Source organism: Canis lupus, chromosome 22 (genome assembly GCF_048164855.1).
Source record: "Canis lupus baileyi chromosome 22, mCanLup2.hap1, whole genome shotgun sequence".
In the NCBI taxonomy this organism is placed as follows: Eukaryota; Metazoa; Chordata; class Mammalia; order Carnivora; family Canidae; genus Canis; species Canis lupus.
Genome location: NC_132859.1, coordinates 36,123,931 through 36,149,726, shown reverse-complemented (window position 1 = coordinate 36,149,726; position 25,796 = coordinate 36,123,931). Strand labels below are relative to the sequence as shown.

General features: G+C 39.0%; 1 protein-coding gene and 1 pseudogene across 1 annotated transcript in view; one reads left to right on the top strand and one right to left on the bottom strand.

Moving 5' to 3' along the window:
- LOC140614386 (malate dehydrogenase, mitochondrial-like) overlaps positions 1-25,796 on the bottom strand; it is a 40,897-nt pseudogene that overhangs the window by 10,016 nt on the left and 5,085 nt on the right.
- The window catches only part of EOMES (eomesodermin), a 36,006-nt gene continuing 16,849 nt past the window's right edge, over positions 6,640-25,796 (top strand). The window contains exon 1 of the mRNA XM_072793053.1: positions 6,640-6,836. The gene's annotated coding sequence lies outside the window, so the exon portion shown is untranslated. The remainder of the gene's footprint in view (positions 6,837-25,796) is intronic.

The following is a 25,796-nucleotide window of genomic DNA, read 5'->3' as shown; positions in this document are numbered from 1 at the left end:
CAGGAAAGTATAAAAGTTTTTCCCAAATCTGCATCCCCCAAAGAACTTTCTGGGATGCCTGGGTGGCTCAGTGGTTGAGCGCTTACTTTCGGCCTAGGGTGTGATTCTGGGATCCTGGGATCGAGTCCTGCATCAGGTTCTGTGCATGGAGCCTGCTTCTCCCTCTGCCTGTGTCTCTGCCTCTCTGTGTCTCTCATGAATAAATAAATAAAATTTTAAAAAGACAAAGAACTTTCTCCTGTGGACCTCGACAAAGAAACACAATAAATCATTTTTTAAAAGATTTTATTTATTTATTTATTCATGAAAGACAGAGAGAGAGAGGCAGAGACATAGGCAAAGGGAGAAGCAGGCTCCATGCAAGGAGCCTGATGCAGGACTTGATCCCATGACTCCAGGATCATGCCCTAGGCGGAAGGCAAGAACTCAACTGCTGAGCCACCCCGGCATCCCAAAACACAATAAATTAAATGATCCTAGAGTAAACACAATAATGAACTTCAGAGGTGGAGTTTTTTAAAATCTCACTCCTTTTTATGGGCTCCAGCTTTATGCTGAAGCACAGGTAAAACCAGGCAGTCCTTCAGAGGCTCCAATGTATGTGACTCAGCTAGCAGGTTCTCCAGAGATCATTTTTATACTGGGGACAGATTTTAGAGTTTCAGAAAGATTCCTTTCTTGTTTTGTTCTGTTCTGTTTTGTTTTATTCTGTACTCTAATCTTTTTTTTTTTTTTAAGATTTTATTTATTTATTCATGAGAGACAGAAAGAGAGAGGCAGAGACACAGGCAGAGGGAGAAGCAGACTCCACGCAGGGAGTCCAATGCAAGACTCGATCCGGGGCTCCAGGATCATGCCCTGGGCCAAAGACAGGTGCTAAACCGCTGAGCCATCCAGGGATCCCCTGTACTCTGATCTATGCTTGGATTTCTGGATATCTCTGAACCCACTATTATCAGATGCAAAATCTCGTGGGAAGAGGACAAAAATACATGTGTTTCTCAGAGTGATAATCCATAGCTTTCATCAGATTCTCAATGGAGTCTGTGACCCCATACACCAAGACCCAATTTCTCAGAGGAATGGATAGAATATATACACTATCAGTAGAAATATTTCATTTAGTCTGGTCAACCTCATCTGGATATAAAAAGCTATGGAATAAAAGCACTAGATAGTTTCAACTGGGAATCCAAAGGCTCACTATACTTAGCAAAACTGAGAAAATGTATTAAATAAATAGATAAATAAGCTAATAAAAAGTGGTTAACCAAGGCAGAAAATGGAAAACTTACAAAGTCACAAAAATACAATTTGGCAAATGCTGAAGCCATGTTTACTATAGTGGAGTAGTATTTAAAAAAAAGTACTTAAGGGGCACCCAGGTGGCTCAGTGGTTTAGCATCTGCCTTTGGCTCAGGTCATGATCCAGAGCTCCTGGGGCTCAGGACCTGATCCTGGATCCCAGGATCAAGTCTCACATTGGGCTCCCTGCATGGAGCCTGCTTCTCCCTCTGCCTATGTCCCTGCCTCTTTCTCTATGTCTCTCATGAATAAATAAATAAAATCTTTTAAAAACATACTTCAGTTGGCTCTTATATGTTACAAATAATTCTAGCGTTGCTAATAAGCTTTCAAAAATCCTGAGGATTCCCAACCAGTAGCAAAGACATGTAGTATGTCTCTTATATATCCTTATGTCCCTTCCCACTTCCTTCAGGTCATAAAGGAATCATTTTCACAATAAAGCCTTTCCTCACCTAAAACAGCTACCTTCCCATCTGACATTTTGTAGCCATCTTAATTTTTTCCTGACACTTTATTATTTTCTAATATCCTTTGTATTTTGTTTCATTTTGTTTATTGTCTCTTTCCCAACTAGGGTAAATTCCATGAAAGCAGAAATTTGTTTATATTGACATTGTCAGTGATGACTAAAAAACTGGTAACAACTTAAATTTCTATCAAAAGAATAGAATAAATGATAGAATGTCTGTAATTGTAAACTATTTGGAAATATTGGAATTATTTCCATATTGGAAAATACTTCACAGCTAAAAAGATTAAATTAGATTGAGATTACCAGCATAAAACACTGTTTAAGAATCAATGTGAAATGGAAAAAAGGTAACTAGGAGAAAAATATAGACAGTACGATGCAACTTACATTTTTTTAAAGATTGATTGATTTGAGAGAGAAAGTGAGAGAGCAAAAGCAAAGGGAGGGGCAGAGGGAGAGAGAGAAGCAGGCTCCCCACTGAGCAGAGAGCCCCATGTGGGGCTTGATCCCAGCACCCTGGGATCATGACCTGAGCCAAAGGCAGACGTTTAACCAACTGAGCCACCTAGGCTCACCCACAAATTACTTTAAAAACAAAAACACTATAACTCTGTATTTTTCTACAGGTCATATATATGTATATAAATGCATAGAGAAGAAAAAAAACCTAGAGAAAGAAATTAGTCATAACATAACTTCCAAAGTATTTATATCAAGATAGGGGATTTTGATGTGGGATTTCTTTTTTTTTTTTTTTTTTAAGATTTTATTTATTTATTCATGACAGACACAGAGAGAGAGAGGCAGAGACACAGGCAGAGGGAGAAGCAGGCTCCATGCAGGGAACCCCATGTGGGACTTGATCCTGGGTCTCCAGGATCACGCCCTGGGCGGAAGGGGGCACTAAACCACTGAGCCACCTGGGCTGCCCTGATGCAGGATTTCAATGTGGGGTAAAGAACCTTAGTTTTGTCTGTGCTATTTACCTTATTACAAAGAAGAATTCACTTAAATAATTTAAAATAGACAAATAGTTGCTTTAAATTCCTACAGAATCTATCTATCCATCTAACTACCTATTCATCTATCCTGAGTATGCCCTTATATATACAATTTGATCACAGAGCTGGTAAGAAGTCTGCACATATCCAAGTTCCCACTTAACTGTTCTAGTTCTCTCATATTTCACTCAACACTTCCTTACCTTGAAATACTTCTATTTATATGCATTATCTTACGAGAATGGTGCAGTAAATATTACTTAGCTTCTCAGTGAAATAAACTATTCTCCAGTAAAAAAATAAATTGTGGGTTAACTCAGAAAGTGGTTGAAATCCTGAATGCAACACTGACCATAGCCCACCTCATCCTTTCGTTCCCCCATTGCTGCTCCACCTCAACCACCTGGTTTCCTTCTAGTACACTTGTCAGGAAACCTGCAGGTGGTTTTACCTTCTGCTGCACTGTTGTCACCTAGTTACCTCCTTCTCTTTCTACTCCCTGTGATTCTTCCCTAACCACACAGATCAGTTTTGAGTGCCCCTCTTACTGACTTCCATAATACCTTGCAACCTTCATGCCCTTAGCACTTACAACTTGGGAGGGATCAGAACAAATTGTACTGAGCATCTATTGTGTTTCTCGGGCCAGACACTGTATAGCAGGCTGCAGATCCAGTGGTGAATTAAAGACTGCAAGGAGTTCACAGTGCGAGATACTTGCTTATTTGTTTGTTTCTCTTTAGATCTGCTGTCTCCAAATCGTTTTCCTCCTCACATCCAACCCAGTAAATACATTTACATTTATATTCCCAATAATGCGCTAATAAGTTTAAGTTCACTTAAAAATTGAAAAAGCAAAAAAGAAAAGGAAGAAAAAAGTTTTTTGCACTTGGGGAGAGCAAAATAATTCAATACTCTTTTCTTAAAAAAAAAAAAAACTATCTTGGTTTAACCCTTTGTGGTTAGGTCATTTTTCTGCTCATAATTGCCTCCTGGAATTACTGTCTCTGAGTTACCTCAACCACTGCTGTGTAGTTTTTCAGTATTATCAATCTGTATAGCTGATTCCTCATATTAAATTCCCTCGGGGCACCTGGCCTGCTCAGTCCGAGAAACATGCAACTCGTGATCTGAGTCGTGAATTCAAGCCCCACCTTGGGTGTAGAGCTTACGGGAAAAAAAAACAAAAGCTTAAGAAAAAGAAATTCTCTCAACCAACATAACTGTTGCAGTGTCTGTTTTCCTGTTTGGACCCTAAATACTATACCAGGAAATATTTTTATATATGAGTGCATTGAGCATTATCTCTCCTTCACACATCTTGCATAATACTTCTCCCACTCTTCCTTGACAACAGTAAAATTTAAGCCACTGAGGTCATCTCTTCCTGTCTTTTCTATGAAGGAAATGCTCAAGCCAGCCATGCTTATCGAGCAAGCACAACAAGCCAAGAAGTCAGGTGTTGAGGGGACATTTCACACTGAACCAGGACCTTTGTCTTTGATTTCTAAATAGTTTCAACCCTTGAAATCATCAAACTTAGTTTCGGTTTTGTTTTTGAAAGGTAGGCTCAGGTCACCTGGATGGCTCAGTGGTTGAGCATCTGCCTTTGGGGTCAGGTCGTGATCTGGAGTCCTGGGATCAAGTTCCACATCAAGCTTTCTGCATGGAGCCTGCCTTTCCCTCTGCCTATGTCTCTGCCTCTCTCTGTGTCATGAGTAAATAAATCTAAAAATAAAAAATAATAAAAAATAAAAAGTAGGCTCTTTAAGGAGAAAACTTAAATAATGTCATCCTCTCAGAATAAAAACTATTCCCAGGCTGTTCCTTAAATAAAATTCCCACCTACTCCTCAATTTACTGTTTGCACTTACTGCAGGTACCAGCAAAGTAATGGAAATGCAGTTCTGCTTGTCCCTGGACAAGGACAGAAAATAGTTTGAGTTAATAGCAAGGAATTCTAACTCATAGCAGGAACAGCTCAGCCGCAATGTGTGGTGTTCCAACTCCCTTTACTTCATGGGTACAGCTAACAAGAGGATCCCTTTTCCTCCATCAAGTTTGACATTGACCATCCTTTGCCTGCTTCCCCAAATGCAATCTCTCTTATATAATATGGAAAGTAAGTCTGATTTTTTTTTTTGAACCAGCATCTGATAGCCTAGCTATTAAAAAGCCATTCACCAGGAAATTGAAGCTAAGGATTCTAACAAGTGGCTTGTTAGCAGAGAATGTCCTGACTGAAGTAAGGAGCAGGCTTGTCACTTTTTACCTCATCCTCTGAGGATAATAAGTAAGGAGGACAAAATGAGTGCAGCCCTCCTGGGTCTCCCCTTAAGAGTTTAAAAGCAAAATATTGATTTTGAGTTACCCTGCTTCAACTCAGCTTTGCTCTCATGATATTTTTATTCCCTTGTAGATTCCTGGGTCCATTTGTTGCAGATTTTAAAAGTAAATCACTGGTGAATCTGTGGTGTGTCCATGTAACATTTCTGCACCTAAAAATATGGTCAATTGACACCTTAAAGGTTTCTGAGCAGCTCTAACTCTAAGTGACATCTCTGGTTGCGTCCCCAGTATGCTCAAAACAGATAAAGTGGATGCATTGATTTTAGTTGTATAAAACCCTTGACAAAATCTCTTTGTGGCCATCTCTGCAGTCTCCTGATGATTTAGAAAGGATTTGCTTATGACACAAATGTGATCCTTCCACTCCTTTCCATTTTGTTTTTCAACTAGGTCCACGGTGAATTTCCTGAAGACCAGCAGCAGAAAGTGCTTAGGTACCCAGGGCTAGCCATGGAATCTTTACTCATTTGTATTAGGAGGTAGCACTAGAATTGTGACTCAGACTATATCAATATTATTGTCAGGAGAGCCTTGAATTGGATCACTTTAGGATTCTTAAATTCTAACAACCGTTTTAAAATGAACTTTCTTCTGCTGTATACAAAGATTTATTGACTAAATTTGGACCAGTGAGAGCTGGGGGGAAAGTATACTTAGATGCATTTTAAATGAAATTTGACACTCTTCCATGGTGGAAGATCCACCCACTCATCTTGAGATGAGATAAAAAGAGTTTACATTACAAGATAAGTCTACATTCTTTTTTTTTTTTTGATAAGTCTACATTCTGACTCTTCATTTAAATTTCTCAGAACTCCCTAACCTTATTAATTGTTTCATATGCATCCAAACAAATGAACTTCATTCTTTCCTGGACTTTTTTCCCATGCAAATGAGGAGACATTTCTAGCTAACAAAACAGATCTCAGCTTCTCTATCTGAAAAGGGAGGTTCTGGAAGTCTCTAAAATGTTTTGATATTAAATCCCAAATGTGGAAGATTGCTCTTGGCTGTGACATAGAGATGCTAGGTAACCTTGATCATTTATTTTCACTCCAGTGTTTTATACCTCTAGATGTCTCTCTAGAAAATGAATGTCACCACATTCCTCTGAAATAAATATTTCTCCACAGGGCTGCTGATACAGTCATCAAAAAGGTAAAAATTCATTTGTTCAATATCATGTATTGAGATAAGAAAGCAAGGAGCTGCTATAAAGTGATGAATAAGACGTAGATCATGGTGAGACACAAGCAAAGAAATCAATGGTCAAATTTTAAAGATTTGAAGAAAGAGCCAGAAGAGACTCCTAATTCAGCAGTGGGAGAGGGTGGGAATGTCAGGAGAAGCTTCCAAAAGATGAGACAGTTGAACCGAATACAGTGGGTAAGAGTTTACCAAGTGTAAAGAAGATGTCCTAGCCTCTAGGGCTGCCATAACAAAGAACCACTGACAGGGTGGCTTAGAACAATAGAACTTTATTGTCTCATAGTTCTAGAAGTGCAGTGTGAAATTGAGGTGTCCCTCTGAAGGCATTGGGGGAGACTCTGTCCCAGGCTTGCCTCCTGGCTTCTGGTGATTCCTGGGCTTGTAACAGCATCACTGCAATCCTCACACAATGCTCCTTCTGGTTGTGTGTGTGTGTTCAAATTTTCCCTTTTTCCAAGGACATCAATCATACTGGAATAAGGGTCTCTCGTACTCAGGTATGATTTCATCTTAATTTAATTGCATCTGCAGTGAATCTATTTCCAAATAAAGCTACATTCTGTAGGTACTGGGCTTAGGACTTAAACACATGAGTAAGGGTGGGGGACACAATTCAACCTAGCATGGGGGGGTGGGAGGGGGGGTGGAAAGCCAACAAGGCCAGGCAAATTCCTGTACAGTCACTGTAGGAGGACTCTGGGGTGGGGCTGAAGCATGTGCTGGAAAGAGTGGAAGGAGCCTGGGAGAGTGATAAGCAGTCAGATCACAAGAACCCTGGGAGCCGACCACACACCTTGACTCTTATCCTGAAGATCACATCATGGGAAGCCACTGATCAGAGGCATGGCGTAATCAGGTGTGCAGCTTAAAAAAGTTCTCTGACATCACATGGCAGATCAATGGAAAGGGGCAAAATAGAGGCGGGGGAGGGATCCTTTAACAGAAGCAGAGGGCAAAAATAGCAGCTCCTATCTTAAGAACCATTTCTTTAGTCTAATTATTTAATTAATAATTGTTTCCTCATTAACACTAATTTCCTAGAAAGCAGTTATGCTCATAATCAGACTCACTGAGGTCCTACCAAATGCCTTGGTATGGTATGGTATGAGGTTATGGGAATATTTATCATAAATTGCATAGATAGCTGTATCTTAGATATATTATAAATATCTGAGTCAAAATTATGAAGCATATAAATGTGTTGAGAAGGCAGTGCAAAATAAATTAGGCAAAGAAAACAAAATAGATGAGAGAGAAAATAAAAGTCAATACCAGAAGAGTGATGTGTTGCTAAAAGTGAAAATTTTAGGAAAGCCTTCTGAAAGAAGTGGTAATTTGTACAGATCTTTAAAAACAAGGGCAATTTAGACATAATAAGAATGAGCTGAGTTGATGTTTCAATCTCTCATTTTAAAACAAGTTATTACTGTTTTCAACTACCAGGAGCTTAACTAAGAACTCCTTAACAATGCCAAGATTAGGAGTAAAAAAGTCATAATTGGTACACATTGCAAACTGCTTTAGTTTAAAAAACACAAAATTTTTGTAACTCCACACACGGAAATCTATGCCACGTAAATGCCTTGCTTCCAACATTAGCACTTTAACATTAGGAACTGGCTGGCTATTCTAGGGAGACAATATGAAACCTTCTCCCAGAAAAATATACAGCACTGAATGTCAGCACTCTGGCAAGTAAACCACGGCAATGCCTTTCTGAGCCATCCCAACTTGTTCAGAATCCAGAAAGAAAGTGATTCATTTTTGCCCTTTAGGAAACAGGAGCAATTTTCATATTGTGAAATCTTGGCAATGGTTTCCTCTTCACAATAGGCGAGGGGGGAAAAGCTGCATTAGGTACCATCTGTCAAATAAAATCCTTCAAAACTAGCAGTGACACCAGAATAAAAGAACATGGTGCAAATGTGGACAATTTGTTTTATGTGCATAATCCGGTTAAGAGAAGCTGTCTTCAGATGGTTTATTATCCTTCCTTCATAGTGACATTAAAAAATGTCATACTTGAGGCACTTGGGCAGTTCAGTCAGTTAAGTGGCTGACTCTTGTTTTCAGCTCCCGTCAAGATTTCAGGGTCCTGGGATGGAGCCCTGCTTGGAGCTCAGTGCTCAGCCTTTTTGGGATTGTTTCTCCCTCTGCCCCTCTCCCCACTTGGGCATGTGGATGCTCGCACAACTCTCTCTCCAAAATAAATAAATAAATCTTTAAAAAAAAAAAAAAGCGTTATATTAAACAAAGAGAACTTACAGCATGTAACTGGACCTCGTCTTTATTTTAGGCCTCCTACTCTCCTGCTAAAATGCATTCAATGTGGAAATGCCCTCTGCCCCAGGATAAAATTCAGGATGAAAACTCAGTCCTGTGATTTTTCTAATAACTCTGTAAAGAAGAAAGTGGCGGGGAGGGGGCGGGGGGAGGTAGGCAGGCAGGATTACAATCATTTTAAGTTAGAAAACTTGTCTTAGTAGCTAAACCTCTGTAATCTCATATACTAATCATGAATTTCGAACATGATTTTAAAGTAAAACATTCTCCTTTCTTAACTCTGGAGGCTTCTGAAGACAGGAAGCTGGGGGAAGCAGCTTGAACCTGTTCTCATGCTCTTCATCCCCACACCTCCTGCCTCATCCTCCCCTCTTCCCATCAGGATTGCTGACTCATTCTGGGAATCAGAGCAGCGGGAAGATGATGAAAAGAAGCAGAAACCTTTCACTGGTCTGATTCTGTCATTGTCATATGATGACATGTGAGGCTGCCAATTGATGAAAGTTGATTCTCCTTCCCGGGAATTTTCATGTTTTGTTCGGAGACCACCAGAGGGAACATGCACTTCCTATGACACAGGTGAAGCATTTCCTCTCTTTGGCCACTCTCCCCTCTGCTATTTGAAGTGTCCCATCCGTCCACTCCACAGTCTCTCAGTGGCCTCATTACCCCTACAGGTGGCTCTTCCTTTTGGATAGGATTTAAAATGTCTCTCCCTTCTCTTTTCTCTTCTCACATCCTATCCTTGGGAAAGTCTCATTCTCCCTTTAGCACAACAATCTTTAACATCCACCTTCAGACACTTCAGCTGATGGGAAAGTGACTTGTTATAGATGGACCAGGAGGGATGACCCTCTTAATAGTGACGGTCCTGATGATGCTAATACTTACTGACTACTTACTAGTGCCAGATACTTTTAACAACACTTTTCCTGAATGAACTCCCTGAATCTTCACAACAAACCTATATGGTAGGAATTATTATCTCTAGGAAACTGAAGCACGGAGAAAGTGCTGAGTCACCTAGCCAGTAAATGGTGGTGCATGGATAGTTCCTCTTTTCATTGCATTCTGGTCTCATACTTAGGTTTCCTGAATGCCTTTTGCCACCACCCCTCTCTCTTGCACACATCCTGTGCCACTCTCCTGAGAGAACTCCTCTCAAGAAAACAGGATTCCTAGTACCATAGACAAATCCTTAAAAGATATATATACTCATGTCAAACCAAGTGGCACAGTGTCTGTTCCAACTCTTGCTTTAACCAGACCTAAGATAATTCACTCTGGATATTTGGCCAACATCAGGAAGAAAAACACAAGGTAACTCAACTGGTCACAAGAATAGACTCCAGTGGTCTTGCCTCATTCCCACCTTGTCCTTTATTTGCTATACTTTCCTTTCTTAGCTTGTTCTTTGATAGAGAAGAAACTAGCCTTGGCTCTTGCAGCTAGACATCGGGTTGTCATCTTGGTCAAAGGCATCTTGGTTTTTTTGTTTGTTTTTTAAAAATGTTTAGATTTATTCATGAGAAACACAGAGAGAAAGGCAGAGACATAGGCAGAGGGAGAAGCAGGCTCCATGCAGGGAGCCTGATGTGGGACTTGATCCCAGGACCCCAAGATCAAGGCCTGAGCGGAAGGCAAACGCTCGACCACTGAGCCACCCAGGTGCCTCAAGGCATCTTGTTAATAGATGAACCAAGTGCTGTTAGACCCCAAGACCACAACCTCTCAGGCCAACTAGGGAACATCAAACATGAAACACTGGAAAACAATCAATTTCCACTTTCTCACACCTGTGACAATTTGGAGAATTCCACAATATAAGTATGTGTGTTTTTAGCCATACATTGGTGCAACATTAGAGCATCTCATCTGCAAAAGCCACTAAGTTGGAGATCATCAGCTATATAGTGAGAACAAATAAAGGTTATTACATTCTATATAAAGAAAAAAACCACAATCCTCCAGTCTGCCTTGAGTGTGTCACTAGCAGATGTGAGGACCCGTGGAATCATATCCAAATTCAACCAATCAGATAGCGACTCCTGAATGCTGAAGATGTCTCCTGCAAATAATTGACTTGTCCCAGCCATCAATTTAAGAAACTATCTGTAGTAGCAGTTAAGAAGGCTTATTTTAAGCAAAACTGATGTATTAAAATATGTATTACAAAAGATTAATGTTTAATAATTAAGTTGGTAGTAACTAACAAGGTTTTGTTCATCTAAAATATCCAATTTAAATGAATAGCTGATTTTTTTTTTTAAATATTTAACTTATTTATTTGAGAGAGAGAGAGAGCAAGCACACAAACTGGCAGAGGCAGAAACAGACTCCTTGCTGAGCAGGGAGTCCAACAGAGGGCTCTATCCCAGCACCCTGGGATCATGGCCTGAACTGAAGGCAGAAGCTTAACCCACTGAGCCACCCAGGCACCCCAAATAGTTAATTTTTAAAAAGAAATGCAAATGGTAATGAACATGGAAAAAATCCTCAACTTCAGTCCTTAATTTTTAAAATGCAAATCAAGGTAACATACCATTTTTTAACCTATCAGACTGAAATAGCACAACTTCTCTCAAAGTTATATATTCCTCTCCTGATTTTATATGCATTTTACACAAATATTCATATTTTTAAATTTAGATTTATTTATTTGAGAAAGAGGGAAAACACTCAAACATGAGTATGTGCAGTGGAGGGGAGAGGAACAGAGGGAGAGAGAGAGAATCCTAAACTGACTCTGCCCTGAGCGCAGAGACCCACATGGGGCTTGATCTCAAGACCCAGAGATGGCAACCAGAGCTGAAACCAAGAGTTGGAGGCTTGACCAACTGCACCACTGAAACGCCCCATAGATATTCACTTTTAAAATGATGAAGTCAGAAACGCAGAGCATTTCAAATCCGCAGATATTTCCATTGCATTGACTGGAGAGGAGGTATGGAAGAGAACAGTCCAGAAGAGTCACTGAGGCAAACCTCAAGTTGTGGTAAAAGATACTAACATTTTTGTGGTCCTTGATTCCTTGGGTAAATCTGGTTCCCAAAGGAGTAAATCCATTTACAGCACCACAGTTGATACTTTCAGCAGTATTAGGTTTTATTGTTTTAAAAATATTCCTTAGGCAAGAGGGACTCATGGGTTTGATTTAGTTGTTTTGAATTGTTTGAATTACTAGTAATGTAAATCTTTGTTTTAAAGATGCAATCTTCTTTCATGAAAAATTTTGTTCATTATCACTTATCATACTATTCCCTTATTTGACATATGATATTTACAATGAGTATTCCTTACTCCACTGTTTCATTTTGGTTTGATGTTTTTTAAATTATGCACATTTTCTATTTCTTATAGTCAAATTTGTCTCTCTTTTCCTCAGTAATTATAAAAACATCTTTTCTAAGATAGAAAATTAAGTATGCTCCAAAAATGTGATATATGAGGGTATTTATTTCTAAAATCTTTCACTCTAAAGTCACCAGGAATTAATTTTGACATGTTATTCAAGGTATAGGTTTAAAAATGAAATTTCCTTGTGATTCCTGGCTGGCTCAGTCAGGAGAATGTGTGACTCTTGATATCGGGGTCATGAGTTCGAGCCCCACATTGGGTGTAGAGATTACTTAAATAAATAAAACTTAAATAACAAAAAAACAAAAACAGGTTTAAAAGATAAAATAAAATGAAGTTTCCTGTCCCTCCACAATTGCTGAGCTGGGCTGTCAATACCATTTAATGAAGAATTGCTCTCTATACTCATTTGAGGTAGCTGTCTCACTGTATGTACTCATATCCCAAAATCTCTGCAGATTTCATCAGAATTTGCATAGAATCCAGTTCAAGTTTTATCTGTGGTCACTGTCCCACCCCAAACCCAAACATATGTCATCCACCTAATCAACAAGCCCAGCAGTGTCTAATCCAAAGCATCTCTTAAAGCCAGTGATCTCCATGTTTATTGCAACACCCAGAGCTCAAGCCACTAGCATCACTTGCTTAGACCAGTTCACAAACTCTGAACTCCTTTTCTGACAGCTGGAGGGATACTTTAAAAATATAAATCCTGCTTATAATCCTCTGCTGCTCATATTGCTATTATATAGCATTTAGACTAAAATGTAAAATGCTTATTCGGGGACCACGAGTGCTGTACGATCTGGTCCCTGAGCACCTTTCTCATCTCCTCTCACGTCACTGTCTGCCACTGTCTCCAGAACCGTCTCCTTTCAGGTTCAAGAAAATCATAAATTGGTCCTCACATGGCGGGTGCTGTGTGTGCTGCCCCCATGCTGAAAATGCACTTCCTCCTGATTCAGGCTGCTGCCCATCTTTGGGGCTGATAGGAACCCCGAGGGTGGGCTTCCCTGGGCTCTCTGTCCAGAGCGGTTCTCCCATCAGCTTTTCATACCAACTGGCTCTACTTTCTCCCTCACTCGTATCAGGATCTGCAATTGCCTTACCTACTTGTTTTCTGGTTTGTCTTCTGTATCCTCTTTTACAAATTCCTTGAAAGGAAAGATCTTGTGTGTCTTCTTCATTCCCATACACCCAGCACTTTGTATAGTGAAGGTTACACAGTAAGTGTCCGGCTGGATGCTGAGCAGGAGGATGAACAGACAGGAGTCCCCTGGTGCTCTTCCCCAGCACCTCCATCCCTAGATTAATGTCTTCTGCAGTGACTTAGTGTTTGTTACCCCCAAGTATTCATTTTCCCCCTTTCCTGTTCCTTACCACTCTCTATGTTTGTGAGGTTGTGTGTGTGCCATCCCCAAGGCCAGGAGTGGCCTGATCTCTCTAGGCACAGACACTGGTTCAGTGATGACCAGGATAGGAAAGCTACTTCAGGTCTGAGACTAGAGAAGAAGCCAGGAGCTTCTGGGGAAGACTCTGCCTTTTTCTTCCATATTGTTAAGATATGAATTAGACTTGATGTAGTCCCAATGAGAATCCCAGCAGGCTTTTTTTTTTTTTTTCATAGCAAAAGGAACAATAAAAGGAAGAAATTAACAAAGATAAATGAAAATATGCATGAATACATCGTTTTTCTTTTTCTAAAATAGTGATTTAAGTAATTTAAGTGTTTAGTTCATTTACCTCCTCTTTTTCATTTTGTTTTATAAACTCATTTAAAGCTGCAGCTTTGGGCACCTGGGTAGCTCAGCTGGTCAGGTGTCTGCCTTTGGCTCAGGTCATGATTTCAGGGACCCAGGATCAAGCACCACATCTGGTTCCCTGCTCAGAGGGGATCCTACTTCTCCCTCTCTCCCTACTTCTCCCCCTGCTTATGCTCTCTATCTCTGTCAAGTAAATAAATAAAACATTAAAAAAAATAAAGCTGCAGCTTTATAGGGACACTTGGTTGGCTCAGTGGTTGGGCATCTGCCTTTGGCTCCAGTCATGGTCCCGGGGTCCTAGGATCGAGTCCTGAATCAGGCTCCCCAAGGGAAACCTGCTTCTCCCTCTGCCTATGTCTCTGCCTTTCTCTCTCTCATGAATAAATAAAATCTTAAAAAAAAAAAAAAAACCCTGCAGCTTTATAGATATTTGTCAAGCTAAATCTAAAATTCATATGGAAATGTAAAGGACCTGAAGCAACTGTAGTCTGGGCTGCATCCTATTAGTGTGGGCATGTGCTACTCATATGCTTTGCTTACTCTTTTAAAGATACCTTAATTCTATTCTTAATTCCTCCCTTAGTCCCAATATTGTTAGAAAAGATTGACTGCTTAGCTTCTGTAAATTCCAAAGAGGTCTGAGTTTTAAACATTCAAATCTACACTGCTGATTTACATTTTTTTTTGGTAATGGTTAAAAAACATCATCTTCCTGTTTTCTAATTTCAACCATTTGGGAAGCTAAAAAGAAATTTGAGACTTCTTTTTTGAAAAATATTTTAAAGATTTTATTTATTTATTTGAGAGAGACAGAGAGAGCATGCACAAACCTAGGAAGAGGAAGAGGAAGAGGGAGAAGCAGGCTCCCCACTGAGCAGGGAGCACAAAGCCAGAGCTCCATCCCAGGACCCCAGGATCATGATCTGAGCTGAAGGCAGATGCTTAACCAAATGAGCCACCCAGGTACCCCTTGAAGATATTTTTTATAAAATTTCCTCAAATTCTTGAAATGTCCTGTCCCATAACTTTAAAAGTAACTATCACCTTAAGTTTCAATCATCTAATTGGTGCCTTTTGTCCATCATATATTTATGAACCTAAGAATGAAAACCAAGTCTTTATCCTGTAGGTCCCTATGCCCTGTGCCATCAGATCTCTTCAGAGAGAGAAGAAATAGAGGTTCAACGGCTAGTTTTAATGGAGAAACGGCTTCACTCCCTAAACTGTCACACTCTGTCACACATCTGAGAATTTTCAACAGAAAAGTAATTGGCCACTTTCCTCATGTTCTGAAAGGGGAAATCTGAGGACATTCGCACAATTTTCATAAATCTGGGGTACTTAACAGTCCTCTTCTCCACATCCAGTTGCTGCAGTTCATTTTGTATCAATGTGTATACTCTGAACTCCTAAATACAGAAAGTTAATTGAAAGTATACTATTGGCCTTCTTAGACAAAGATAATATACTGGCAAAAATGTTGCTTTCTGTCTTTACAGGCACAGATAAAGAGATTGACATTACATCCATTCCTTTTCTCTGGAATCACAAGTTTAAGCATTGTACTCAGCAGTAGTAATACTAGATCTTTAAAGAATGAGGCATGCAAAAAATAAATAAGTAACAAGCAATCTATAAGTAGTGATTCTTTGGTTTAATTCAAACATTCACTTTTTCTAGATAACATCTTAAAAATATAATTTTTTCTTTCAAATTAAATTGTCTTCTTTCTGTTGTTGCCATTCTTTGGTTCGTTTTGTATTACCAGTAACATTTGTAAGATCACATTATAATAATAGTAACAAGGAATGCTGGGGTGACTCAGCTGGTTAAGTGGCTCAGGTCATGATCTCAGGATCCTGGGATCGAGCCCCACATCTGGCTCTCTGCTCTGTAGGGAGTCTGCTTCTCCCTCTCCCTCTGTTCTCTTACTCTCTCAAATTAATAAACAAAATCTTAAAAAAATAATAATGACAATGTTAAAGAATTAATAGATTTAACAATCCTAAAAGACATAAATCTAACCTTATTAATCCTGGCATCCTCAAGGCTAGGACAGAGCCTGGCACCTATTCAGTCCTTTATAAATTTGTGTTAAATTTGTGTTAAATGTAGCTGGCACTGAAAAAATGCTGTAGTCCTAGGAAAAGCGTTATGTTGTCCAAGATAAATCACATACCTGGAGTCAGTTGTTAAGATCCTTTGACTTATTTGGTACTCTGCTAAAGTCTTTCTCCCTATTCTGGAAGCTCATTTAATCCAACTATAGTTTTTTGGTAGCAACGGTTTATAATCCTACTAAAGAAGGAGGAAGGGCAGCCCAGGTGGCGCAGCAGTTTAGCGCCACCGTCAGCCCAGGGCGTGATCCTGGAGACCCGGGATCGAGTCCCACGTCAGGCTCCCTGCATGGAGCCTGCTTCTCCCTCTGCCTATTTCTCCCTCTGCCTGTGTCTCTGCCTCTCTCTCTCTCATGAATAAATAAAAATAAAAACATTAAAAAAAAAAAAGAAGAAGGAGGAAGACCAGGACAAAATAGGGGGAGAAGAGAAGGAAAAAAAAAAGGAAAAAGGTATATAAACAACATTTTTCTACCTTATCTCTCTTATTGCTTTTTGTTCATAGTGAGCCATCTAGGAAGTAGATTTGGGTCCAGAAGAGATAGTCTATACCAGGTGTTCAATTAGATATCCTATAGTCCATATTCAGCCCACAGATATGCTTTCTTGGCCCTAGACAACATTTTTCTGGATTTTAAGATATGTAAATGGTTTTCAATATTTTAAAATCCAGAAATTTGCACAAATATCTAAATTCTGATCTTTCTTGAATAAAAATGAGAAGAATTAACAAAAGTAGTCTCTTATTCTCACCAGGTGGCAGTGGGCTAGGGCTGAATCATGATTGTCTCTTTAGATGGGGGGGTCCAATGTGCCACAGACACCCCAATTCCAATTCTGTCTGCAATCTCTAATGTCAGCTGCACTTGTGATGGCTGCATTGCAGACAGCAGTCAAGCATGGTGGCTAAGGGCATGGACTCTGGACCAGGTTGCCTGGGTTTGAATCTAGATTCCATCATTTTTGACCAGTGTTCACTTTAGGGAAGTTGCCTGATCTTTCTGTACCTTGGTTCCTTATTTGTAAAGTGGGATAATAGCTGTTACCCAACTTTGTGATGAGAATTAAATGATTCTATACACGAAATACTTAAAATAGTGCCCCCCCCCCACACACATATACACTGCAATCCAGTGACACATCCAGTAAACACCAGGTATTATCACCATCTTGCCTGAGCTGTGTTTTCTTATGGTGGAGTTAAGAAAAAAAATCAAATAGCACTTAACCTTCTGTCTCTATTGAAAGTGGAAAATATACAATAGACTCAGAAAGCAAAGCATATTTCTGCATGTGGAATATGCAAATAAAATGTATGTGTGTCAAAAAAATGGATGACCCATTATGAAATAATGCACAGTAAGAACTTTAACCAGAAATACAAAAAACTATGGAAAATGATCATCAAAATAAAAGATTGGTGGGCGCCTGGGTGGCTCAGTCAGTTGGGTGTCTGCCTCAGCTCAGGTAATGATCCTGGGCTGGGGTCCTGAGATCAAGCCTCAAGTTGGACTCCCTGCTCACTGGGGAGCCTGCTTCTCCGTCTCCCTCTTGCCCCCTGCTTGTGCTCTCTATCTCAAATAAATAAATAAAACCTTTAAAAAATAAAATAAAAATTGGGATTTCAACAAGAGTTCTTTAAAAATTCAAGCAGTATAATTGATCTTGATATAAAATACAATAACATATTAAGAGACAAGAAAGTGGCAGTAACACTGCTTCCCTCATTCACTTTATCTGCCTGGGTCTTAATAGGCATCAGGTCTGGTTTCAGGACAAGTCTAAGAACACCCCCCACAAACAATAGTTGTCTGGGTGAAGCAAACTGAACTAAAACCCCCAAACATTAGAAAAGCCAAGTGTAAATCTGTTTAATGTTTACAGTATTGTAAAGAAGAAAATGCTAGAAAACTGTGAATGTGAAAAATCACATTTGTAAACAAACAACTTAATAATACAATAAATATAAAATAAACTTCTGCAAAAGGTGGCCCAGGCTTACAGAACACTTTCTTCCACAAAACAAACAAAATGAACAAAAGCCATACTACACAAAGAATAAGCCAGCCATGCTAAAACAAAGGAGCAAATAACCTACTATTATAAACCGTGATAAGAATAATCTAGAAGAGGGGCACTGGGATAGCTCAGTCCGTTGAGCATCCAACTCTTGATTTTGGCTCAGGTCATGATCTCAGGATCAGTGGGGAGTCAGCTTGAAGATGCTTTCTCTCCTTCTACCTCTCTTTGCCCTCAAACAAATAGATGAATCTTTTAAAAAGAAGATGAAAAGGGGACCCCTGGGTGGCTCAGTGGTTGAGCATCTGCCTTCACCTCAGGGTCTGATCCTGGGATTCTGGGATTGAATCCTCACATTGGGTTCCCTGGGGGAGCCTGCTTTTCCCTCTGCCTGTGTCTGTGCTTTTCTCTGAGCAGGGAGCCTGCCCTGGGGCTCGATCCCAGAACCTGAGATCATGACCTGAACCCAAATCAAGACCTGGACACTTAAGGAACTGAACCATCCAGGCACACCTAAATGTTCTTATTTTTTGAAGGGAAAACAACATGTCAAACTTACAAGAAGATAGGTATAATGTAGATACAATGGACTGGAAACTAAATCTCAAAGTCTACAGTCAGAAATTCAAAGGCGTGAGGCAGTGGCTGTACTAATTCATTCACACAGTCGATTTCAATGTATGAAACATGTTCTATGGCTGAGACCCTGCACCAGGCATTGAGAATCCAAGCAGCGAATGAAATAGACAGATACGCACTCTGCCATGATACGTCCATTCCACCTGGTTGTCCTTATTCACAATAGTCTATAAAAGCAGTTGTGTTTCTGAGGCATAAAAAAACATAAGTATAAGGGGTGCACGTGGGTGGCACAGTCGGTTAAAGGCCAGACTTTTGGTTTTGGCTCGAGTCATGATCTTGGGATCCTGAGACCTAGCCCCACATGGGGTTCCATGCTGGGCGTGAAGCCTGCTAGAGATTCTCTCTGCCCTCCACTCCCTCTCCTCCCTCCTGCCCATGTGCACATGCTCTCTCCTCTCAAAAAAATAAAAAAATAAAAAAATAATAATAATAAATAATTAAAATTTTTAAAAACTTAAATATATTACTTAAAGCCATAAAAATAGTCACTAACAGCAGGTTTTTTCTGAAATACGGGTAAAGTATGGAGAGGGAGAAAAGAAGACAAAAGATATAGACTGCATCACACACAAAAAGAAGAAAACAAAAAAGGTGGCAAGAAGTAAAATCATAAAATAAAATGGCAGAATTGAGACCAAACATGAAGCATGACTATATTACTATGTAAAACAGATCGCTATATTATATAGCTATACTATGTGGTATAACTGCAAAACGTTTGAAAATTTATGAACTAAATAGATGGATGAGAATAAGAGAAAATAGAAAAAAAGCTTTAAAGGGCATTTCCAGGTTGTATTCATTTCAGGGATACATTCTTATTAAACTGATACAGGTATTTAAGCTGTTCCATAGATAATAAAAAAAAGTTCTAGCTTATTTTTGCAAAGTTAGCATACTATTGTGATTGAAATCTGACAGACAACACAGACCAATTTCTTTTTTAAGTATTTATGAAAATTCCCAAATAATAGATTAGCATGAGAAGTCTAGCAATGTGCTATGGATATGGGTATAAAATATGACTATAGTCAGTTTACTCCAGGATCACAGGGGTATTACATATTAGAGAATCTCTTAGTAAAATTCACCATAATGATAGATTAAATAGGAAAAACTAAACTAATATCTGTGGAAACCAGAGTTGCCAGAGATGAGGGGGTTGTGAAAAGGGACTGATGACAAAGGAGCACTTGTGAATTTTTCAGGGTGATGGAAACTTTCCTTATCTTGACTATGGTATTGGTTACACAATTGTATACATTTGTCACAACTTATCAAACTACACACTTCTAAAAAGAGTGAATCTTTAGGGGTACCTGGTTGGCTCAATGGTTGAGCATCTGCCTTTGGCTCAGGTCATGATGCCGGCATCCTGGGATTGAGTTCCATGTCGTGCTGCCAACAGGGAGCCTCCTTCTCCCTCTGCCTACCACTCTACCTCTCTCTGTGTGCCTCTCATGAATAAATAAATAAAACCTTTTAAAAAAAAAGTGAATCTTCATTGTATATAAAGCATACCTTAATAAATTTTACCTTAAAAATAATTCGTTTGAATAAACATCCTATTCATGTATTTATTTATTTATAAGATTTTATTTATTTATTTGAGAGAGACAGAGATAGCAAGAGAGCACAAGTAGGGGGAGAGCAGGGAGCCTGATGCAGGGCTCAATTCCAGGACCGGGACCCTGGGACCATGACACGAGCTGAAGGCAGATGCCCAACTGACTGAGCCCCCCAGTGCCCCATAAATGTGCTATTTATTTAATTTTTTAAGATGTGACATTATGTTAGATACTAAGAGTAGATGGCAAATTCTTTAATTTGCATAAATCCACAAAATACAGACACAAACTATGTATTTACAAAAACATATTCAAATGTATTCTAAATTCCTACATTTGTCATATATATTCAAAATTTAGCATCAGACTGGATGATTTAGTATAAGAAACATTCCACTAAAGTTAGATAAAAGAGCTTAGTGACACTAATATTTAACATTTGTTGTAAAAGATAGTTCAGTATTCAAAAATTAAACTATTAGAAAAGAGGAGGGATTATGACTATGTCTAGGTGGATGATGGGAAAAAACAAAAGATAATCAAATGTAAAGCTACTCAGTCATAAGGGAATTCAGAAAGTAGTTAATAACAAGATGATTCTTTTAAATCAATAGCTTCACTATAGCACATAAAATCCAATTAGAAAATGTAGGGGTACCTGGGTGGCTCAGTTGGTTAAGCGTCTGCCTTCAGCTCAGGTCCTGATCCCAGGGACCAGGGAGCTCCCTGTCAAGCGCTCTGCTCATCAGGGAGACTGCTTCTCCCTCTCCTTCTGCTTCTCCTGCCCTCTCCGCACTCATACTTTCTCTCTCTCTCTCTCTCTCTCTCTTGCTTTCTCTCAAATAAGTAAATATATACAATCTTTAAAAAAAAATGAAAATGTAATAAAAGATCTCCTTTATAGTAGGAGTAACAATATACTCAACAAAAATACATACAGTTAATTTATCAAGAAAGATATAAGCCAGGGGATCCCTGGGTGGCTCAGCGGTTTAGCGCCTGCCTTCCGCCTAGGGCGTGATCCTGGAGCCCCGGCATCGAGTCCCACGTCGGGCTCCCTGCATGGAGCCTGCTTCTCCCTTTGCCTGTGTCTCTGCTTCTCTCTATATATATCTCTCATGAATAAATAAATAAATCTTTAAAAAAAAAAAAAAGAAAGATATAAGCCCGCATGCACAAAATGTACAGGTTATATTGAGAGAACACTTGAGTAAATGTTAGATACATTAATTTTGGAAAGAAAGTCTATTTAGTAAAGACATCTTTTTTTTATAAATAAATTTTTAGATTCAATGTAATCCAGTGTAACTGAGTGTAATGCAATCCTGATCAAAACTCCAATTCTAAGTTTCATCTAAAAGAATGGCTTTCTTGGCTAATAAGAGAATAGCCAATAAATTGCTTTAAAAAGAAAGTAGTGTAGAGGCACCTGGGTGGCTCAGTGGGTTAAGCTGACTCTTGATTTCTGCTCAGGTCATGATCTCAGGGTCCTGAGAGTGAGCACCTCCTTGGGTTCCACACCCCTCCTGGGGCTGAATGCAGGCTCAGCACAGAGTCTGCTTGAGATTCTTTCTCTCCCTCCCCCATTGCCCCTTCCCCTATTCTCTTTCTCTCTCTCTCTCTCTCAAATAAGTAAATATAATCTTAAAAAAAAAAAAGCGGTGTATATTTTGGTGCTATGGGGAAAATTATAAAGCTAAGAAAAAGAATATGTCACTAAAACAAAAAGCCAAATGTTCAATGTTGTTCATAGAACCCAAAAGTATACCCAAGTTTCTTTTTTTTCTTTTCCTTTTTTAATTGAAGTTTGATTTGCCAACATATAACACCCAGTGCTCATCCCATCAAGTGCCCTCCTCGGTGCCTGTCACCCAATTACCCCGTCCCCCCGCCCACCTCCCCTTACACTACCCTTTATTCATTTCCCAGAGCTAGAGGTCTCTCCTGTTTTGTTTCCCTATCAAATTTTTACCACTCATTTTCCCTCCTTTCCCTTTAATCCCTTTCACTATTTCTTATATTCCTGTATGAGTGAAACCATATGATGATTGTCCTCCGACTGACTGACTTCACTCAGCCTGATACCCTCCAGTTCCATCCATGTATACCCAAGTTTAGATGGAAATGTAGTATATATTTTTTGAAGCACTTTAGATTAGGGCTAATCAGTAAATGGTTTTTAAACAACTCATTAGCTACTTGTTAGAATGTAAAGATGAATTTCCACCATTCTATTCTTCAAAATTAATTTCAAATGTATCAAAAAAAACATGATATGAAAACATTGGACAAAATCTTAAAAAAGATGGTCTGGTTTTTCTACAGGTTCACCTAAAGTCTAACATGTATTAAGAAAGATATTCAAACTTTCTGTGCAGAATATGTCATCATATTCTGAGAGAGAGAGAGAGAGAAAGAAAGATAAATGCTAAAATAAGGGGAAATACTTGTAACACTCTACAAAGTATGATATATGTGATATCTAAAGAGCTCTACTAAATTTAAACATGATGCACAAATTCATTAGTCATTTTAGAAATGTAAAGTAATCTTCTCCTTACCAGAATGACAAAGACTAGAAGAGTAAGTAATAGCTGGTGTTGGTGAGAATGAGGAGAAATAGATGTTCTTAAACATTTTTATTGGGAATGTAAGTTGGTAATGTATACTAAAATTTTATACAAATATATTTGGTCTAATAACACCATTTCAAGGGATTCATTCCAATGAAATAGTGTAGATCACTACATACATTACACAATGAAATAGTGTAGTGTATGTAAAGATTTCCATGCAAGGTTGTTTATTGTGGCTTTGCTTATAACAGGAAAAGTTGAACAATGTTTGTATATTTGCATATTACATTTGTATTATATTTGTGTAACATTATGTCCACCCATATCTGGAAAGATACACAATTGTTAAAGTTAGGATATTGATTCAAATTAACTTACACATTAACCTAATTATTATCTCAGAAGGTAGGGCAGGTCCAACCATCAGCAACTCAAAGAAGTCCTCAAGGATCCAGAGTCTTTGCCTCTCTTATCTGTTGCTTGAGCACTGGGTCCCTTAAAGAGATACCGCTCATTATCCTACGATGGTGCCCGAGGCCATCAGGCTACTTGCTTCCTTTTCCTACATAAGTAGGACTGTGAAAGGAAAAAATAAACCTTTGGCCTAACCACGGACTCCAAGTTATCCCCCTCAGTCTGGACCAGTAGCAATTTCCATTGAAACAACGCATACTGATTGGCTTACACTACAGAAGGCTCTCCCCCATGCTGGGTTTAGGATCACCTTTCCTTGAGTCATGTGAGGAAGGAATAAATGTCTGAATAAAATAGGATTTTTTTTTTTTTTGGAAAAACAAGTCGAATAAGATGGACACATGGTAAGATACCCATTAGTAACCCTAATGGGGTTAATTGCTTTATGTTTGTACATATGTAGCCACAAAGAGAAAAGAGGGGTTATTACTTAGAGCTTTGGTTACAAGTGCTCAGGGTTGTTGGTTTTTTTTTTTTCTCACTATTCCTTTTTTTTCCTAAACAAACATCATATATCCTAAAGAGGGAAAAAAGTTTTTCGCTGATTATAAAAAACAAAGTATCAGTGGAAAACCTTGAGAATTTACAGAGACTTGAGAATTTACTAGTATCAGTGCCTCCACATTTATGCTAGAAATTTTCAACTGAGGCAATTGCTAGAGTCATAAATATATAAGATGGAGGGAAATCGAGGGGTTTTCTCTGGCATTCTTAGTACTTCCCAATCCCTGCCTGCTTTGTCAACACCCTTATGTACGGACGTTCAATGATCTGTAGACAAAGTGTAAGCATTCATAAACATTTAGGGCTTGGATACCAGAACACAAAACACTAAATGTCTGCTAAAGTATCATCAGCATTGACCTTCCCGCCTCTTCTTTATCTTTTCCTTCTTTCTTTAACATGATATTCTTTCCCTTAATACTCCCTAGCACTGTTATAATTCAGTCCTATAAGTAAAAGTTGACATGTTTAAATAGTACAAGATTTTATTTTATTTTTTTTAATCTTTTATTTATTCATGAAAGACACAGAGAGAGAGAGGCAGAGCACAGGCAGAGGGAGAAGCAGGCTCCATGCAGGTAGCCCAATGTTGGACTTGATCCCAAGACTCCAGGATCACATGCTGAGCCAAAGGCAGGCACTCAACCACTGAGCCACCCAGGCTTCCCAGTACAAGACTTTAAAATGTTACAAACCTTGTTTAAAAATATATGGTCCAGGGGATCCCTGGGTGGCTCAGCGGTTTGGCACCTGCCTTTGGCCCAGAGGGCGATCCTGGAGTCCCCGGATCTTGTCCTGCGTCGGGCTCCCGACGTGGAGCCTGTCTCTCCCTCTGCCTGTGTCTCTGCCTCTGTGTGTGTGTGTGTGTCTATTATGAATAAATAAGTAGAATCTAATAAAATATAAAAATATAAAAATATATGGTCTGGTGGGTGGAGGGGATGAGGTAATTGGGTGATGGGCATTAAGGAGGGTATTTGATGTAATGAACCCTGGATGTCATATACAACTGATGAATCACTGAATTCTACTCTTAAAACTAATAATACGCTGCCAACTAAATTGAATTTAAGCAAAAATTTTTTAAAATACTTAAATAAAAATAAAAATATATGATCTGACCTCTATCATGCAGCAATCCCAGAGGCCTGATAGAAATGCACTACAGATATTCACCAAAGGACATGTCCAAGAGTGTTCATACTAATACTCTCTGTAATAAGCCACACTGGAAACAACCCAAATGTCTCCAGCAGAATGAACAAATTATATATGCACGCCATAGAATATTACACAGCAAGAAGAATGTACAAATGTAATCATATGCATCACATTGAGCAAATATCCCAAACAAGTTGAATGAAAGAAGCACTATTAGATTCCATTAATATAGCAAGGGGTGGCGGGGAGGCACGCAGGTGGAGAAAAAAAAAAAGATTCCACTAATACAGAATTCAAAAAACGAGGAATCTAATTGATGGTGATAGAAGTCAAAATGGTGGCCACCTTTTAGCAGGCACTGACCAGAAGAGGGCATGGGGCCTTCCGGAGTTCAAGCAAAACTGGATTTCTTAACATGGTTGCTGGTTATACAAGGGCATTTGATTTGGAGAAATTTATTGAGCTATATATTTAGGATATGTGTACTTTTCAGTATGTACTACACTTGAATTTTGGAAGTTTATTTTTAAAATATGGCCTGAAAAATGCAGATTATCATTTCCTTATAAGTTTTTTTAATGGATGACATGAATGCTCTTCGCTGTATAATGTTGTTTTGCTTCTATCCCTAAACATTTATAAAACTGAGGTCCAACTGAAATAGAGACCTCACTCTACCACTTAATTAAGCTCTGGAGTCTTTTCTTTCCCCTCACCTCTATTCCCCTTCTGAGTTTCAGTTGACTCAATGGAGACAATTTTCTCAGCTTAGTGTGCTGGTTAAGACCCCAGTGGGTTTACATCCTATCTCTGCAATTTAGTAGTGGTTTGATTTAAAGTAACTTACCCTTCAATGTTTCTCTTTTCTTATTTGTAAAATGTTAATAAAAAATAGTTCCAACCTCATATAGTTGTGAGGATTGAATGAACTAAAAGGTGTAAAGCATTGAGCAGTGTGAGCTCATTAGATGATGCTGGTTGGCATAAATTCTA